Source organism: Aotus nancymaae, unplaced genomic scaffold, assembly GCF_030222135.1.
Source record: "Aotus nancymaae isolate 86718 unplaced genomic scaffold, 86718_ANA_hifiasm-v0.15.2.pri h1tg000067l, whole genome shotgun sequence".
Taxonomy (NCBI): domain Eukaryota; kingdom Metazoa; phylum Chordata; class Mammalia; order Primates; family Aotidae; genus Aotus; species Aotus nancymaae.
Window position 1 is genome coordinate 29,604,908 of NW_026988482.1, and position 18,934 is coordinate 29,623,841.

At 39.6% G+C, this 18,934-nt stretch overlaps 1 protein-coding gene and 1 long non-coding RNA gene across 6 annotated transcripts in view; one reads left to right on the forward strand and one right to left on the reverse strand.

The window, feature by feature from the left end:
- Nucleotides 1–18,934, forward strand: part of CACNA2D3 (calcium voltage-gated channel auxiliary subunit alpha2delta 3) — a 963,339-nt gene that overhangs the window by 934,127 nt on the left and 10,278 nt on the right. The gene's annotated exons all lie outside the window — the stretch shown is intronic.
- On the reverse strand, nt 7,636–17,540 carry LOC135270835 (uncharacterized). The gene is made up of 3 exons (XR_010338992.1): nt 16,745–17,540; nt 16,180–16,266; nt 7,636–7,939 (listed from the first exon to the last, which is right to left on the reverse strand). It is a non-coding gene; the product is annotated as an uncharacterized LOC135270835 (long non-coding RNA).

Consider the following 18,934-nt stretch of genomic DNA (forward strand, 5'->3'; position numbering starts at 1 on the left):
TTTCCTTATTGCTCTTTTAGTGTCTGTAGAGTCTGTAGGAATGTCCTTCCTTTCTTACTAATAGTTTTAGTTTATGTCTTCTCTCTTTTTACTTTGTAATAGATAAAAAGTCTAAAGGTTTATTACTTTACTAATTATTTAAAAGAACCAGCTATTAGTTTGATTTCTTGGCTTTCTACTCTCAATTTTAGTATTCTCTTCTTATCTTCATTGTTTTCTTTATCCTCCTTGCTTTGAATTTTACTCTTTTTCTAGTTTCTTATAGCAGAAACTCAGATTATTGATTTGAGGCCTTTCTTCTTTCTAATATAAACACTTATTATTAGAAATTTTCTTTGAAGTACTTCTTTAGCTGTATCCTAAAATTTTGGTATATTTTATGTTGCGTTTTTCATTAAATTCAAAATATTTTCATTTTTTTTGTGGCTTCCTTTTTGACCTTGGGGTTATTTAAAGCTGGATAGTTCATTTCAAAATATTTGAGGGTTTTACAGAAATTATTATTGATTTGGAGTTCAATTTTATTATGGTTTGGAAGCATTCTTTGTATAATTTTAATTCTTTTAAATTATAAAGATTTGCTTTGTGATCCAAAAGATGATCTAACTTTTTGAATATTCCATACACTGTTGTTGTTAAAGTTTTCTATAATGTTAATTAGGTAAAGTTGGTTTCTATATTCCTACAGATTTTCTACCCATTCTAATTCTATCCATTACTAAGAGGAGTGTTGCAATCTCCAACTATAATTGTAGATTTGTTTATCTCTCTTTCAATGTGTATTCATTTTTGGTCTCATTTATTTGAGGTTTGCTCATTAGATACAAACACATTTAGTATTGTTCTGCCTTTTTGGTAAATTGACTCCTCTGTCATGTTGTGATGTCCCTTTTCGCATTTGCAATATTTCTTGTTCTGAAGTACACTTTGTCTAATATTAATATAGCTACCAGAAGTTCCTTGTGACTAATATTTTCATGGAATCTTTCCCCAACTTCTAGCTTTAGTCTTTACAATATGCTTATAATTAATGTATGTTCTTATAGATAGGACATAATTGGGTTTCACTTTTTAATCCAGTGTATCAACCTACTTTTTAATTCGTACATTTCTGCCATTTATTTTTAAACAACTTGCCGTATATTTAATGTAGAATACACTGACCGTATTTAAAATGTACATTTAGAAAATTTGGACGAATGTCTATATCCATGAAACTATCACCACAAGCAAGATGAGTACATCCATTACCTCTAAAAATTTTCTTCTTCCTCTTTGTAATTCCTCCCCCTGGTTTCTCTCCACCTAATTCTAACCCCAAGTTACTACTGATTTTCTTTTTGTCATTATTGATGAGCTTGTATTTTCTAGAATATTATATAAATGGAATCATATAGTATGTATTCCTTTTTGGTCCAGCTCCTTACATACCATTTAGTTATTTTGAGTTTTACCATGTTGTATAGTTAACAGTTTATTCCTTATTATGATAGGATTTTGATTAATGTTGCCTTGTATATATAAAATACAGAAATCAATATGGAGAAAACTGACATCTTAACAATACTGGGACTTCTAGCCAATGGTCATACTCAAGCTTCCTTTAAATTCTAACACCAATGATTCGTGGTTTTCAGTAGTATATAGTTCCTGCACATCTGTTGTCAGAGTTATCTCTAAATCTGTAATATTTTTATGCTATTTAAGTAGTATTACTTCATTTTCCAACTGCTTTTTGCTACCAAAAAATCCAATTTTCTCATCTATATTGAATTTTATATCCTGCAACCTTTCTAAGCTTCCTTATCATTTCTAGCAGTTTTGGGTAGATTTGATTACATTTCCTACAAATGTGAATGTATAGTCATCAAATAAAGATAATTTCTTCCTTTCTTTAAAATCTGGGTGAATTTTCTTTCCTTTCTTGCCTTATTGAACAGGCTATAACTTCAAGTACAATGTTAAGGAGAAATGGTAAAATCAGACATGCTTTTCTGTTTCTGACCTTGAGGTAAAAGCATTTGGTCATTCATATAGGCCATTTATTTTTAGTGCAGTTACTGATATTATTGGCCTGAAATTTAGCACTTTTCTAGTTGATTTCTGCTTGTTCTTCCTCATTTTTTCTGGCTTCTTTATATTGACTTTTATGATTCCAGTTTTTTTCCTGCTTTTGGCTTATTATAGTTTTAAGCTTTTTTTTGTATTGATTTATAATATACATCTTTAATTTCTCATGGTCTATCTTCAAATAGTATTAAATTGCTTCAAGTACAGTGTACTTGCCTTAGGATAATATAATCCCAATTCCTCTTTCTCATTTTAGCCCAGTCAGTATTTCTTCAATGTATTTTCTGACTCATTCTCTCTTTACTCTGCTCTGAGATTCTAAATACTTGTTTGTTAGACTAGTTGGTGCTATTTTACTGCTTATTGAGCTTCTGTTCATTTGTGTTTTAACTTCATTTTTCTCTTTGTTCTCTAATTTGAATGAGTTCTATTGACTGACTTCAGGTTTACTGATCCTTTCTTCTGTTGTATTTCATTGTAGAAAAAGTCTGCCTTGAATACCGTTAAGTGAATTTTGGATTTAAAATATTTTATTCTTCCTGTTTTAGGATTTGCATTCATTCTTTCATATAGTTTCCATGTTTCTGCTGGAATTCACCCATTTCATACCTCAATATGTCCACTTTTTTAGTTTAATTAATATATAAACATATCATTTAATATAATATATTATAAGGTATAATACCATTGTCTACTAACTCTAATACCTGGGCCATATGTTGGTCTATCTTTAGATTGATTTTTCTGTTGATTATTTTGTCACATTTTACTATGTGACACAATTACTGTACAAGTTTCTTCACATGTATAGTCAGTTTTGTACTTTGCATATAGTGGATGGTACATTGTAGATGTCCTGGATTCCGTTATATTCCTCTAGAGAATGTTGAGTTTTATTGTAGCATGCATGTAAATTACCAACGACTCCCCTTGCTCTTTTGGTGGCCTGGTTTTAGGCTTCAGAAGGTGATTTTATTTCATTTTTGCCTGTAGCCCTGGAATATAGTATTTAGTTCTTAAAACTTTTCTCCTTTATTATGTACAGAATTTATCCGTACCAGTTAGAAATTATATACAGGTGTTACACTTCTGGATTTTTGCATTTTAACTTTTAGAATTTAAACAACTATTTTTTTATATAAGAAACATGCTGATTAAAAAGAGTTGATGTCAAATCCAAAGAATCATTGCTCAGACCAATGCTGCATAATTTTTCCCCATATTTTCTGCTAGTGGTTTTATAGTTTCTGGTCTTTATATAAGTCTTTAATCTATTTTGAGTTGATTTTTGTACATAATGTGCGATAAGGTCCAGTTTTATTCTTTTGCAAGTGGATATCCAGTTTTCCAACACCATGTATTGAAGAGACTCTGTACTGAAGGTGTGTATTCCAGTCACCTTTGTCAAAAAATCAATTGACCATTTATGTGTAGGTTCATTTCTGGGCTCTTTATTCTGTTCCATTAGTAGATATGTTTATTTCTTTGCCAGAATCATGCTGTTTTAATTACTATAGCTTTGTAGTATAGTTTGAAATTATGTAGTATGGTGTCTCCAGCTTCATTCATTTTTACTCATGATGGTCTTGGCTATTAGGGAATTCTGGTGATTTCATATGAATTTTGGATTTTTTTTTTGTATTTATATGGAAAATGAAATTGGAATTTTGATAGCAATTGCATTTAATCTGTGGATCACTTTCGGTTGGACAGCCATCTTAGCAATATTCATTTTTCCAATCTACAAATACAGAATATCTTCCATTTTTTGTGGCTTCTTTAATTCTTCTATCAATGTTTAATAGTTTTAAGTGTACAGGTCTTTGACCTCCTTGGTTAAATTTATTCCTAAGCTTTTTTTCGTAGTTATTATAAATGGGATTGTCCTCCTGATTTCTTTTTTGGATAGTTCATTGTTAGTGTACAGAAATGCTAAAAACTACATGTTGGTCTGGACAATGGTTTTTTGGGTTTGACCCCAAAAGCATAGACAACCAAAGCAAAATTAGACAAATAAGATTATATCAAACTAAAATGTTTCTTCATAGCAGAGGAAACATTTAACAGTGTGAGTAGACAATCTACAGATTGAGAGAAAATATTTGTAGGCCCTATACCAGAAAAAGGGTCAGTATCCAAAGTATTTTAAGGAATTCAAACAACAGCAAGAAAACAAACAAACAAAAAAAGCTCCAGTTAAAAGATGGACAAAGCACCTGAATCAACACTTTCAAATGAAGACATACAAATGGCCAATAGATCTATGAAAAACATGTTCAATATCAGTAATCATCAAGGGTATACAAATTAAAACAACAATAATATATCACCTCACACCTACCAGACTAGCTCTTATTAAAAGGATGACAGATAACAAATGTTGACAAGGATGTGGAGAAAAGCAAACCTTTGTACGCTATTGGCAGGAATGTAAATTAGTACAGCTATTATAGAAAACCTTAAAAACTAAAAATAGAATTACTGTAAGATGTAGCCATCCTATTTCTGCGTACTTACCCAAACAATTTGAAATCAATTTGTTAAAGAGATGTCTGCACTCCCATCTCTACTGCAGCACTATTCATAGTAGCTAAGTTATGGAATCAACCTAAGTGTTCATAAGTAGATGAATGGATAAGGAAAATGCAGTATAAACACACAATGAAATACTATTTGGCATTAAAAAAGAAGGAAATTATGTCATTTGCAACATCATAGATGGACTTGGAGAACATTATGCTACATGAAATAAGCCAGACACAGAAAGACAAATACTGCATGTTCTCACTTATATGTGGAATCTGAAACAATTGAACTCATAGAAATAGAGTAGTATGGTGGTAACAGAGGCTAGAGTAGAGGGAAGAATGGGGAGATGTTGTTTGAAGGGTACAAAATCTCACACAGGAAGAATAAGGGCTTTTCCTGGAGATCTGTTGCACAGCATGGTGAATATAGTTAATAGTGTATTGTACATTTCAAAATTGCTAAGAGACTGAATCTTAGATGCTCTCACTGTGTAAAGTGGCATTTGAGGTGATGGATTTTGATATGATTTGGCTGTTTCCCTGCCCAAATCTCATCTTGAATTGTAGATGACACCTAATTTCCATGTGTCATGGGAGGGACCTGGTGGGAGGTAGTTGAATCACGGGGGTGTGTCTTTCCTGTGCCACTCTTGTGATAGTGAAGAGCCGCTATGTAAGATGTTCCTTTGCTCTTCCTTCATCTTCTACCGTGATGGTGAGGCCTCCCCAGCCACGTGGAACTGTGAGTCAATTAAACCTTTTTCCTTTATAAATTACCCAGTCTCAGGTATGTCTTTATTAGTAGCATAAGAATAATACAGATATGTAAATAATCTTAATCATTCCACATTTTATTCACAAATTATAACATCACTTCATGCCCCATGAATATATACCATTATAAATTGTCAGTTTACAGTAAAATAATTTTTTAAATAATAAGGTCAAGATTCCCCCCACCCCACCAAAAAAGAGGGTTAGCAAATGGAGAGAGCTCATGGAAGAAGATAATGGTAACAACTAACCGAAGTCTGTTAACGGCCTGGAGAAATGTGAGATTTTTTTTTGTAAGGAGGCAGCAGTGATGTGAAAGCCAAATATTTTAGTGTTATATTGGAAAGGGATCTTAGAAATCACTTTTTAGTTGGGAAAACTAAGACTGAGGGAAGGAACAAAACCCTTCTCATGGTGATTTGCCCATTAATTTCACAATGGGAGTTCAACTCTGTTAACTTCTGAACCAGTTAGCTTTCTGGCACACCCTGTTATCTCCCACCTCCATTTTTTTCTTCCCTTTTATTTCATACTGATATTCTATGTGTGGATCCAGTATACACTGAATGGGAGAATACTTCTGATTTTTCTTGACATATTTTTTTCCTATTTATAATACAACATGCTTTGTTCATGTAATGCAAAATGAACAAAATGCTTTTCATCCAGTGTTTCTGGAATACATCTGTCTCTCTTCAAACTTCTTCCTGGCTGTAAGTCTCTACTAACTTACACTATTCAAAGTGAATAATCATGCTATGTTTTGATAAGGGACAGTTGAATAGGGGTGGGAATTATTGGCACTATTGATTTCAGAAGTCAGAACCCAAAGTATAGCAGACTACATGATTTGTTTAATTATTTCCCTGGGATATTAATTCAAAGCTACAAGATATATTATTCAGAAAGCTTAGATAGAGTCAAAGTAGGAGGGCATGAATTCAGCTTTTATTTCAATCAGCAAAAATGTATCAAGCACCAAGTATAGACCAGGCAGTGTTACAGCTGATGTTATAGAGAGATTCAGAGAGGATTTCTTCTGGAGAGAACGCACCCCAAGAATATACGGCAAAAATAAGTACATAGAAGAGGAGAGCAAGGCCACTAAGGAGGGATTTTCTTGTTCTTTCAATTAAGGATCCTGGAAAAGTTTCACTCTGGTTTTAGTTTTTCTGGTGGTCAGTAAAATACTGATCACTGAGATTTAGTTTTAAGTGTGTGTGTGTGTGTGTGTGTGTGTGTGTGTATTTTTAAATAGAAAGTTGTTATTCCATGGTTCTTGATTCTTATTAAAATGTGATTCCTACTCATTGCAGAAAATTGAAAAAGAGAATTGTGTAAAAAAATAAAGCAAAAATTACATGCCAGCTCATTACTCAGAACTAAGACAGAAAAGTTACATGCTCAGGCTCTGGGGCCAATGGCCTGTGTTTGAATCCCAACTCCACGTCTTATTAGCTCTGTAACTTTGAGCCGTTCCTCATCTGTAAAATCAGGATAAGTAGAAGGATTTAAATGGTGTGATATTTCCCGCCAGTCTTTTTTTCTATGCAAAACTGGCCTCATATTTAGCTCAATTGTTTTCTTACTGTTAACACAGTAAACTGAACAAAAATGTTTTGTTCATGTAATAATGCACGATGTCCAACCTTTTATAAAGTAATTCTCAATGGTCACAATTTGACTTTGCCAGATCACTTGAAGGGGATGTTTAACTCCCCAGTGAATTCTTTATACTTTTAAAGTGTATGCTTTTATTCAGGCTTCCTGATGGTTCCATTCTGAGGCTGTTCTGTTTTGCTAAATGAACCCAACAATTCACATGGAGATTGTGAAAGACAGTATAAAGATAGAAAATAGAAGGTTAGAACTGTGAGTTCTAGGTAATGTTAAATCTCCCTTCGATGTAGGGACAGATTCTCTTTTCTCTATCAGAGAATCATTACATTACTCTTGCCCAAAGACATTTCCACATGAGATGTTGTTGTATTGAAACAGGAGAGTCCCCTGATCCCCCTTGCAGGACATGCAACAGGGGTGTGGCTTGTCTGTTCAGCTACCGCTGCTGCTCAAACCCCTTACGGGAGGGAGAGCATGCAGACGGGCAGGTGCAGGAGCCGGAGTGAGTGCTTTTGGGCTCCAGCCCCACAGTGGCATCTAAGATTGTGTGCCTGCCACTCTGGAAGCCCCAGTGGACATGCTACAGTGCCCTTTTAGTTCTGTTGTCCACAGATGGCTTAAGTATTAACCAGCTTAGTGCTCTCTTGGTACCCAGGTTCTTGTCCAGCATCAGGAAGAATCAGATCACACACCGCCTTGAAGGATGGTGGATGCAGGGATTTTATTGGGTGATAGAGGTGGTGCTCCATAGAATGGATGGGGAGCTGGAAAAGGGATGGAGTGGGAAGATGATCTTTTTCCTGGAGTACAGCTGTCCCACAGCCGCTCTCCTCTCCAACTGTCCCCAGCCAAACTCCTCTCAATATTCAAATGCTCCTTCTCTTCTCTCCTTCTCTGCCATGCTGCTCTTCTGCTCTTCTGTTCATCTTCTTGTCTGCTTGTGGAGCCTAAAGTTTGCAGTTTATATGGGTACAGGATAGGGGACATGGTGGACCAAAAGGCAACATTTGGGTACAAAAACAGAAATAACTGTTCCCATTTAGAGCCCCGACTTTCCAGGCTGAGGGTGGGGCCTTTGCCAGGGACCCACTGTCTCCTACCCAGGATCTCCTTGCCTCCTATCCACATCAGTATGATGAGTGAGATGGCAGGCTCTATTGTCTGATAGCTGGAATCCAGATCATCCCTATTACCTATGCTATCTTAAAGCACAATGGGGTCTAATTATTGAATTTCCTTGCAGAATTGTGGAATGAGTCCATTTTAGGTTAAGACCTTCACACAATGCCTGTATAGGGTAAGTGCTCAGTAAGTGGCAGATGATGTTGGTGGTGATGGTGATGATGGTCATGATGATGGTGGCGATTAGTTATTTAGAGTGTAAAGCATGAAACAAAGGTTAGCATCAAGCAGGCCTAGCTTTGTAGAGTTTTGATACTTTGAGATTTGAGATTTTTTTAGGATTTGGGTAAGTTGTTTAAGTTCTCAGTGCTTAATTGTGCTCATCTATAAAATGGTGAAAATGATGTTTCTTTGAGTTGGTGTGAAGATTAAAGGGGAACTGCTTAGGAAAGGGTTTGGCATTAAGCAAACACACAATAAATGTTAGCTATTATTGTCATTATAAGAAAAGACATTAATAGTTTCAGTGAAAATAGTTATAACAACTTTTTACTCTTCATAAGGGGATTAGAAGAAAAATGATTCATGTCATAATTAAGATTTACTGAAGACCCTAGTACAAAGAAAAAAAAAAAAACCTTTGAAAAGCTAAAATGATAGCCAAGTTTTAAAAATATCCTTTGTTGTGAGCTCTTTTGAGATTCCCTTCCTCTGGGATAAGAAAAGAAAACTGGGCCCCTCTTCCTTTTCATTCCATGGGACTTCCTCCCCCATATTTCAAACATGAAATACCATTCCTTGCCATCTGCCTTGGGCTGACAATGCCAAAGAACCTCCTGCCCAGGTTGTTTTCAAGCTGTGGGTCGGCACCATAAATCTCAACAAATCCGCAGTGGGCTGAGGATGAGTGGAAGTCATTATCGTGGCTCTTACTGATGCATTCTGTCTACAATAGAATAAATACCACCACGGGACACTGCCCTGCAGGCAAAGCATCATTCTAGCTTTTTGTGTGCATTTCCCATCAACAAGTCACAAATGGAATGCCATAATGTGTGTATTCTATACATTTTTGAATAAATAAGTATAACAAAGAGAATATGCTGGTCCCATTTAATCTTAGCACTTAACTGTGAAAATACAGCACATTTCCCACACTAGTGACATGGAGCAGGAGAGGCCTATTCCAGCTTGGTTCTTGGCAGGCCATCCAAGGTAAACCTGGTGCAAGCCATGCTTATGGCTTCTAGGACTCAGCTCCCTAAAGCCTAATTCAACTGCAGGGTGATCAGGCAATGTAGTGGCAATGATATGAAATTTAAGAGCTTATCACTTAATATCCTTTTGTTTACAAATGAGAGAGGCTCAACTCAAGCAAGCTTAAACAATACAGGGAAAAGCTGAGATGTAAGCTTCAGGTAGGGCTTACTCAAGTTTCTCAAAGGTTAAGATCAAGATCCAGGTTCTTTGTTTTCTGAAAGTGGTTGTGGACCTCAAAGAATGGTGAGAATAAACAAAAATTCTGGGCTGCTTAAGCCTTGTACTGTATTTTGTGAAACCCATTTGCCAAAGAGCTTGCACTGCTTGGAATTATATTTTTATCTTTCACTTTTTTGTTTGTTTGTTTTTTGAGACAGCATCTTGCTCTGTTGTCCATGCTGGAGTACAGTGGCATGATCATAGCTCACTGCAGCCTCAAACTCCTGGGCTTAAGTAATCCTCCTGCCCCAGCCTCCTGAGTAGTTGGGAGTACAGGCACACACCACCATACCTGGCTTTTTTTTTTTTTTTTTTTTTGGAGACGCAGAGTCTCACTATGGGTTTCCCAGGCTGGCTCAAACTCCTGGGGTTAAGCAAACCTCCTTTCTTGGCCTCCCAAAGTGCTGGGATTACAGACATGAGCCACCACACCTAGCTGTATCTTTTACTCTTTTTCCTTTTTTTTTTTTTTTCCTATTTTTTTTTTTTTATTGCATTTTAGGTTTTGGGGTACATGTGAAAAACATGCAAGATTGTTGCATAGGTACATATGTGGCAGTGTGATTTGCTGCCTTCCTCCCCTTCACCTATATCTGGCATTTCTCCCCATGCTATCCCTCCCCAACTCCCCACCCCCCTCTATCCCCCCCTCTCCCCGCCAACAGACCCCAGTGTATAGTGCTCCCCTCCCTGTGTCCATGTGTTCTCATTGTTCAACACCCACCTATGAGTGAGAACATGCGGTGTTTGATTTTGTGTTCTTGTGTCAGTTTGCTGAGAATGATGGTTTCCAGGTTCATCCATGTCCCTACAAAGGACGCGAACTCATCGTTTTTGATGGCTGCATAATATTCCATGGTGTATATGTGCCACATTTTTCCTGTCCAGTCTATCATCGATGGGCATTTGGGTTGGTTCCAGGTCTTTGCTATTGTAAACTGTGCTGCAATGAACATTCGTGTGCATGTGTCCTTATAGTAGAACGATTTATAATCCTTTGGATATATACCCAGTAATGGGATTGCTGGGTCAAATGGAATTTCTATTTCTAGGTCCTTGAGGAATCGCCACACTGTTTTCCACAATGGTTGAACTAATTTACACTCCCACCAACAGTGTAAAAGTGTTCCTATTTCTCCACATCCTCTCCAGCATCTGTTGTCTCCAGATTTTTTAATGATTGCCATTCTAACTGGCGTGAGATGGTATCTCAACGTAGTTTTGATTTGCATTTCCCTAATGACCAGTGATGATGAGCATTTTTTCATATGTTTGTTGGCCTCATGTATGTCTTCTTTTGTAAAGTACCCGTTCATATCCTTTGCCCATTTTTGAATGGGCTTGTTTGTTTTTTTCTTGTAAATCTTTTTTAGCTCGTTGTAAATTCTGGATATCAGCCCTTTGTCTGACGGGTAGGCTGCAAAAATTTTTTCCCATTCTGTTGGTTGCCGATTCACTCTATTGACTGTTTCTTTCGCCGTGCAGAAGCTGTGGAGTTTGATCAGGTCCCATTTGTCTATTTTGGCTTTTGTTGCCAATGCTTTTGGTGTTTTGGTCATAAAGTCCTTGCCTACGCCTATGTCCTGAATGGTTTTGCCTAGGTTTTCTTCTAGGGTTTTTATGGTGTTAGGTCTTATGTTTAAGTCTTTAATCCATCTGGAGTCAATTTTAGTGTAAGGTGTCAGGAAGGGGTCAAGTTTCTGCTTTCTGTATATGGCTAGCCAGTTTTCCCAACACCACTTATTGAACAGGGATTCCTTTCCCCATTGCTTGTTTTTGTCAGGTTTGTCAAAGATCGGGTGGTTGTAGATATGTTGTGTCACCTCCGACGCCTCTGTTCTGTTCCATTGATCTATATCTCTGTTTTGGTACCAGTACCATGCTGTTTTGATTACTGTAGCCTTGTAGTATAGTTTGATGTCGGGTAGTGTGATGCCTCCTGCTTTGTTCTTTTTGCTTAGAATTGACTTGGCTATGCGGGCTCTCTTTTGGTTCCATATGAAGTTTAAGGTGGTTTTTTCCAGTTCTGTGAAGAAGGTCATTGGTAGCTTGATGGGGATAGCGTTGAATCTGTAAATTACTTTGGGCAGTATGGCCATTTTCACAATATTGATTCTTCCTAACCATGAACATGGAATGTTTCTCCATCTGTTTGTGTCCTCTCTTATTTCGTTGAGCAGTGGTTTGTAGTTCTCCTTGAACAGGTCCTTTACATTCCTTGTTAGTTGTATTCCTAGGTATTTTATTCTCTTTGTAGCAATTGTGAATGGCAGTTCGTTCTTGATTTGGCTCTCTTTAAGTCTGTTATTAGTGTATAGGAATGCTTGTGATTTTTGCACATTGATTTTGTATCCTGAGACTTTGCTGAAGTTGCTTATCAGTTTCAGGAGATTTTGGGCTGAGACGATGGGGTCTTCTAGATATACAATCATGTCATCTGCAAATAGAGACAATTTGACTTCCTCCTTTCCTAATTGAATACCCTTTATTTCCTTTTCTTGCCTGATTGCTCTGGCTAGAACTTCCAGTACTATATTGAATAGGAGTGGTGAGAGAGGGCATCCTTGTCTAGTGCCTGATTTCAAAGGGAATGCTTCCAGTTTTTGCCCATTCAGTATGATATTGGCTGTTGGTTTGTCGTAAATAGCTTTTATTATTTTGAGATACGTTCCGTCGATACCTAGTTTATTGAGAGTTTTTAGCATAAAGGGCTGTTGAATTTTGTCGAAGGCCTTCTCTGCATCAATTGAGATAATCATGTGGTTTTTGTCTTTGGTTCTGTTTATGTGGTGAATTACCTTTATAGACTTGCGTATACTGAACCAGCCTTGCATCCCCGGGATGAATCCTACTTGATCATGGTGGATAAGCTTTTTGATGTGCTGTTGCAATCGGCTTGCCAGTATTTTATTGAAGATTTTTGCATCTATGTTCATCATGGATATTGGCCTGTAGTTTTCTTTTCTTGTTGAGTCTCTGCCGGGTTTTGGTATTAGGATGATGTTGGTCTCATAAAATGATTTGGGAAGGATTCCCTCTTTTTGGATTATTTGGAATAGTTTCAGAAGGAATGGTACCAGTTCCTCTTTGTATGTCTGGTAGAATTTGGCTGTGAACCCATCTGGACCTGGGCTTTTTTTGGGTGGTAGGCTCTTAATTGCTGCCTCGACTTCAGACCTTGTTATTGGTCTATTCAGGGTTTCAACTTCTTCCTGGTTTAGGCTTGGGAGGAGGCAACTGTCCAGGAATTTATCCATTTCTTCCAGGTTTTCTAATTTATGTGCATAGAGTTGCTTGTAATAATCTCTGATGATGGTTTGAATTTCTGTGGCATCTGTGGTGATATCCCCTTTATCATTTTTTATTGCATCTATTTGGTTATTCTCTCTTTTCTTTTTTGTTAGTCTGGCTAGTGGTCTGTCTATTTTGTTGATCTTTTCAAAAAACCAGCTCCTGGATTTATTGATTTTTTGAAGGGTTTTTCGTGTCTCTATCTCCTTCAATTCTGCTTTGATCTTAGTTATTTCTTGTCTTCTGCTAGGTTTTGAGTTTTTTTGATCTTGCTCCTCTAGCTCTTTCAATTTTGACGATAGGGTGTCAATTTTAGATCTCTCCTTTCTTCTCATGTGGGCACTTATTGCTATATATTTTCCTCTAGAGACTGCTTTAAATGTGTCCCAGAGATTCTGGTATGTGGTGTCTTCGTTCTCGTTGGTTTCGAAGAACATCTTTATTTCTGCCTTCATTTCAGTGTTTATTCAGTCTACATTCAGGAGAAAGTTGTTCATTTTCCATGAAGCTGTGCGGTTCTGGGTTGGTTTCTGAATTCTGAGTTCTAACTTGATTGCACTGTGGTCTGAGAGACTGTTTGTTATGGTTTCCGTTCTTTTGCATTTGCTGAGGAGTGATTTACTTCCAATTATGTGGTCAATTTTAGAGTAGGTGTGATGTGGTGCTGAGAAGAATGTATATTCTGTGGATTTGGGCTGGAGAGTTCTGTAAATGTCTATTAGGTTTGCTTGTTCCAGGTCCGAGTTCAAGTCCTGGATATCCTTGTTAATTTTCTGTCTCGTTGATCTGTCTAATATTGACAATGGGGTGTTGAAGTCTCCCACTATTATTGTGTGGGAGTCTAGGTCTCTTTGTAATTTTTTAAGAACTTTCCTTATATATTTGGGTGCTCCTGTATTAGGTGCATATATATTTAGGATCGTTAGCTTTTCTTGTTGCATTGATCCCTTTACCATTATGTAATGTCCTTCTTTGTCTCTTTTGATCTTTGTTGCTTTAAAGTCTATTTTGTCAGAGATGAGAATTGCAACTCCTGCTTTTTTTTGCTCTCCGTTTGCTTGGTAAATCTTCCTCCATCCCTTTATTGTGAGTCTTTGTGTATCCTTGCATGTGAGGTGGGTTTCCTGGATACAGCACGCTGATGGGTTTTGGCTTTTTATCCAGTTTGCCAGTCTGTTTCTTTTGATTGGGGCATTTAGTCCATTTACATTTAGGGTTAATATTGTTATGTGTGAATTTGATCCTGTCATTTTGATGCTAGCTGGCTGTTTTGCCCATTGGTTGATGCAGATTCTTCATTGTGTTGATGCTCTTTACCGTTTCATGTGTTTTTGGAGTGGCTGGTTCTGGTTGTTCTTTTCTGTGTGTAGTGCCTCCTTTAGGAGCTCTTATAAAGCTGGTCTGGTGATGGTGAAATCTCTGAGTTCTTGCTTGTTCACAAAGGATTTTATTTTTCCTTCACTTATGAAGCTTAGTTTGGCTGGATATGAAATTCTGGGTTGAAAGTTCTTTTCTTTAAGGATGTTAAATATCGGCCCCCACTCTCTTCTGGCCTGTAGGGTTTCTGCTGAGAGATCTGCAGTGAGTCTGATGGGCTTCCCTTTGTGGGTAACCCGACCTTTCTCTCTGGCTGCCCTTAGTATTTTCTCCTTCATTTCAACCCTGGTGAATCTGATGATTATGTGCCTCGGTGTTGCTCTTCTAGGGGAATATCTTTGTGGTGTTCTCTGTATTTCCTGGACTTGAATATTGGCCTGCCTTGCTAGGTTGGGGAAGTTTTCCTGGATAATATCCTGGAGAGTATTTTCCAGCTTGGATGCATTCTCTTCGTCACATTCAGGTACCCCTATCAAACGTAGATTAGGTCTTTTCACATAGTCCCATATTTCTTGTTGGCTTTGTTCATTCCTTTTTACCCTGTTTTCTCTAATCTTGCCTTCTCGTTTTATTTCATTGAGTTGATCTTCTACCTCTGATATCCTTTCTTCTGCTTGGTCAATTCGGCTGTTGAAACTTGTGCATGCTTCACGAAGTTCTCGTGTTGTGTTTTTCAACTCCATCAATTCACTCATATTCCTCTCTAAGTTGTCCATTCTCGTTAGCATTTCGTCAAGTCTTTTTTCAAGGTTCTTAGTTTCTTTGCATTGGGTTAGAACATGTTCTTTTAGCTCACGAAAGTTTCTTATTATCCACTTTCTGAAAGCTGATTCTGTCATTTCCTCACACTCATTCTCCATCCAGTCTTGTTCCCTTGCTGGTGGGGAGTTGTGCTCCCTTGTAGGAGGAGAAGTGTTCTGATTTTGGGTGTTTTCATCCTTTTTGCACTGGTTTCTTCCCATCTTTGTGGATTTATCCACCTATCGACTTTGTAGTTGCTGTCTTTCTGATTTTGGTAATTTTAAGTCTGCAGCAGCAGAACTCATAAACCCCCTTTTTCTTCCCTCCCGGTGTTCTGTCCCGGGGATTTAGGGAGTTATGATTTTCCGCTGTCTTGTTGTTGCTTTCCCTGCCCACAAGGTGGGAGCCTAGTCGCACTCAGCCTGTAGAGGCTTCGCTGAGCTGCTGTGGGCTCCGCCCAGCTTCCTTGTGAACTTTCCTGCAGTCTTGTTTATATGGGCGTAGTTAGAACTGTTTCCGCTATGATGGCCCACCCCTGTAGTGACGGAGTCTCTGTAGTGGCGGGTTACCTTCGTTGCGGCAAATTGCCCTAGGAACTGCAGGGTGTGTCCCAATGGAGGGCGCCCCTCCCCCACAGAGCTGGACCGACCCGGGTTCAGTTGTGTTTCCTGAGGCGCTTTCTTTGCCCAGGAGTCTCCTGTCTTGTCTCCCTGTTTCAGCTCCCCTTGCTGGCTTACCGGGGACTGGGTTTCACTCACTCTGCAGGAGGAGCCACTTCCCTTGCCTCAGGGCATAGGCCGAGCGGTTGCGCCAGTCAAACCAGCCACGCTGGCGACCCGTGGGGCTCTTTCCCCTGTGAATCTCCTGGTCTGTGGGCAGTAAAAATCCGCTGCCCAGTGAGCCGTTGCTGAAGCGGCGGCTCTGAGATTCGTGGCGCGTTTTTGCCCTGGGAATTTCCTGGCTTGACTCCCTGTTTCAGCTCCCCTTGCTGGCTTACAGAGGACTCAGTCGCACTCACTCTGCAGAAGGAGCCGCTGCTCCCTGCCTCAGGGTGCAGGCCTAGCAGCGGCTGCGCTGCTCAAGCCAGCAGCGCTGGCGACCTGTGGTTCTCTTCCCCCTGTGAATCTCCTGGTCTGTGGGCAGTAAATATCCGTCTGGAAATGCGGCGTCCACTCACCCTCTGCGCTTTCTCTCGGAGCTGCATTCGCGAGTTCCTCCTAATCGGCCATCTTGGATCTCTCTTTTTCCATTTTTATTCAATGATCTGTAGAAAACAAGAATGAAGGAGGTCTCTGCCTTGCTCTCAGAAGTCTAGTAGGAAACAAAGTTACCCAAATTAAAAACTAAAATATTGGCCGGACATGGTGGATCACACCTGTAATCCCAGCACTTTGGGAGGTCAAGAGATCGAGGCCATCTTGGCTGACATGGTGAAACCCCATCTCTACCAAAAATACAAAAATTAGCTGGGCGTGGTGGCACGTGCCTGTAGTCCCAGCTACTTGGGAGGCTGAGGCAGGAGAATTGCTTGAACCAGGGAGGCAGAGGTTGCTGTAAGCTGAGATCATGCCACTGCACTCCAGCCTGGCAAAGGAGCAAGACTGTCAGATAAATAAATGAATAAATGAATGAATGAATGCTGTCTGCCTAGTTACCTAGAGAAAGATGGAGGGAAGGCAGACTCTAGCTGGCCTACTCACTATATTGTATAGATGATTAAATCAATCCCTACTGCCATGAACCTGTAGAATTAGCTGCACTGAGGGCTCCACAGGGGAGCAGTAGGTGGCCAACCAGCTCCTGAAGTTGGAGGCATCTGTCCTTATGGCTTTTGATTTGAGCTCCTCTTGGGAAACCACTGTTTGTTTGCTTCTTTGTTTATGGCTTCTTCACGTGTGTGACCCCTGCCTCCCATTTGACATTTACAGAAGTCTCTTGTTGGAGCTCACTTTTAGCTGCCCTAGAGGGTGACTCTTCCATGTGTTTTCCTGGGTTCCCAAAAGAGAATTTTCTATAGACTCCAAATCTTTTCCGACCATCCTTTATGGGGCCCAGAGTGCTGGTGTCTGTCTTTCTAGTCATTTCCAATGTAGCAGTACAAGGATGACAAAATAGCTGTGAGTATGTAATTCCACGTACATCGAGAAGGCTATGGATTTTATATCGGTGATAGAGGTACCTACTTACTACATGCCATGAGAGAATGAAGGAGGACATACTTCCATTTGAGAAGGAGAGCTTCATGGAGAAAGTGACATTTAATAAGTCTTTTAGAACTGAATTCGGGTTCTCCAAAGGTATGGGAGGAGGTGGCTTCACCCAGCAGCGTCAGCATTACCTGGTAGAAGGTGAGAAAAGCGGAATCATGGGCCCCACTGTAGGCCCACTGAACAGAAACTGGCATTTCAGCAAGATCCTCAGGTCATCCATAAGCATACTCAGCTTGAGACACACAATTCTAGACCAGTCAGTCTCAGCCTTGATAGCATGTTGGAATCACTTCAGAAGCTTAAAGAAAAAAAAAAAATGACAGTCCTTCTTTCAGAGATTCTAATGAATTTTTTTAAAATGCAAAATGAAACAAAACGAAATGCTTTCCAGGTGATTCCATTGAGCAGCCAAGGCAAAGAATGAGAGCTCTGTCTGGGTCTCAGCACAGTGAGAGAAGCATCATGGTGCACTCAGGGGCTTGTGGGTCAGTCAGCAGCTGGTTGTTGGAAAGGAAGGTGGCTTTAGGGCTGGGGTGGTGGAACACATCAGGCTGGAGAGAGAGCCAGGTAGAACATAAAGGGCCTGTTTGCTTTACTCAATGCAGACCACTGGGTAGATGACAGGGGCTGTGGAAAGGTGTAAAAAGAGGGACGGGTGATCAGCCTTGCACTTGGGAACGACCACCTTAAGAATGGGCCCTGGCAGGGAGACTGGTTGGAAGATAAAACATTTTTCAGGTTAACAAGGTTGGCTTCATAATTGGCCAGGCCCAGTGCAAAATAAAACTGTGGGCTGCTTGTTTAAAAAGCAAGAAAAATGTGTTCTTAACGGTGCTAAAAGGTAAAACTTTTTCCTTCTTTCTGTCATCTCTTTTGACTGGTCATGATATTTTTTTATTTGCTATTTTAATATTGTGCTCCTTCAGACACAGGGTTACTCATTGGGCAAGTGCTCAAGGGGCTCTTCCCAGTAACTCAGCGAGGTATGCAGCTCAGTGGCCGCAGAGCCTCTCCCTCCCGCTAGCCATAGGACCAAGGTGCTGTGTCCTGGCTGGAGAAGGGGAGTCAAGCTCCCCTTCCCTAGAGCTCACTGCCCCTACTCATGGGGCACTGCCAATCTCCAAGAGATTTCAGTGTTTCCATCAGATACCAAATACTTGGTGCCTGGATCAGGGTGGGCAGGAGGTTAGCTCCTGCTAAGCCACCCACTGAACTTGCTGTGCAGGTGAGGTGGAGGGTGGGGCTCTAGTTGCTGGGCTGAGAGCAGGAGGGGAATGGGTAGCTGGGAACACCCTGGGGAGATGGAGGAGAGTGCAACTGTACACGAGGCAAGCCTCCACCACCCCCTCCTCACAGCCCTCCTCTCTCCACTCCTGTGCATGCCCCATTGGCCTCTGGACTTCACTTACAAAACACAAATTCAAAGATGAAATTAAGAATTTGAAGACAGCCATGCCTGCAGAACACTGAACTCCAAGTGGCCAGCCCTTCTGAGAGTAGGCCCCTCTGCAGCTACATTGGTCGTACCCATAAAGCTCGCCCTGAAGGGTGAAGATGGAAGGATGGATTTGAGAGGCATTCAGGACATAGTAAACCAGGGCATAGCAATGTTCAGGGAGGAACATGTTGAGAGTTCACTGGAGATCTCTGGCTGTGTGACTGCATAGAGGGTGACGCCATTAAGATATATAGGGAAACAGGGGTAATAATTATCGGGATGGG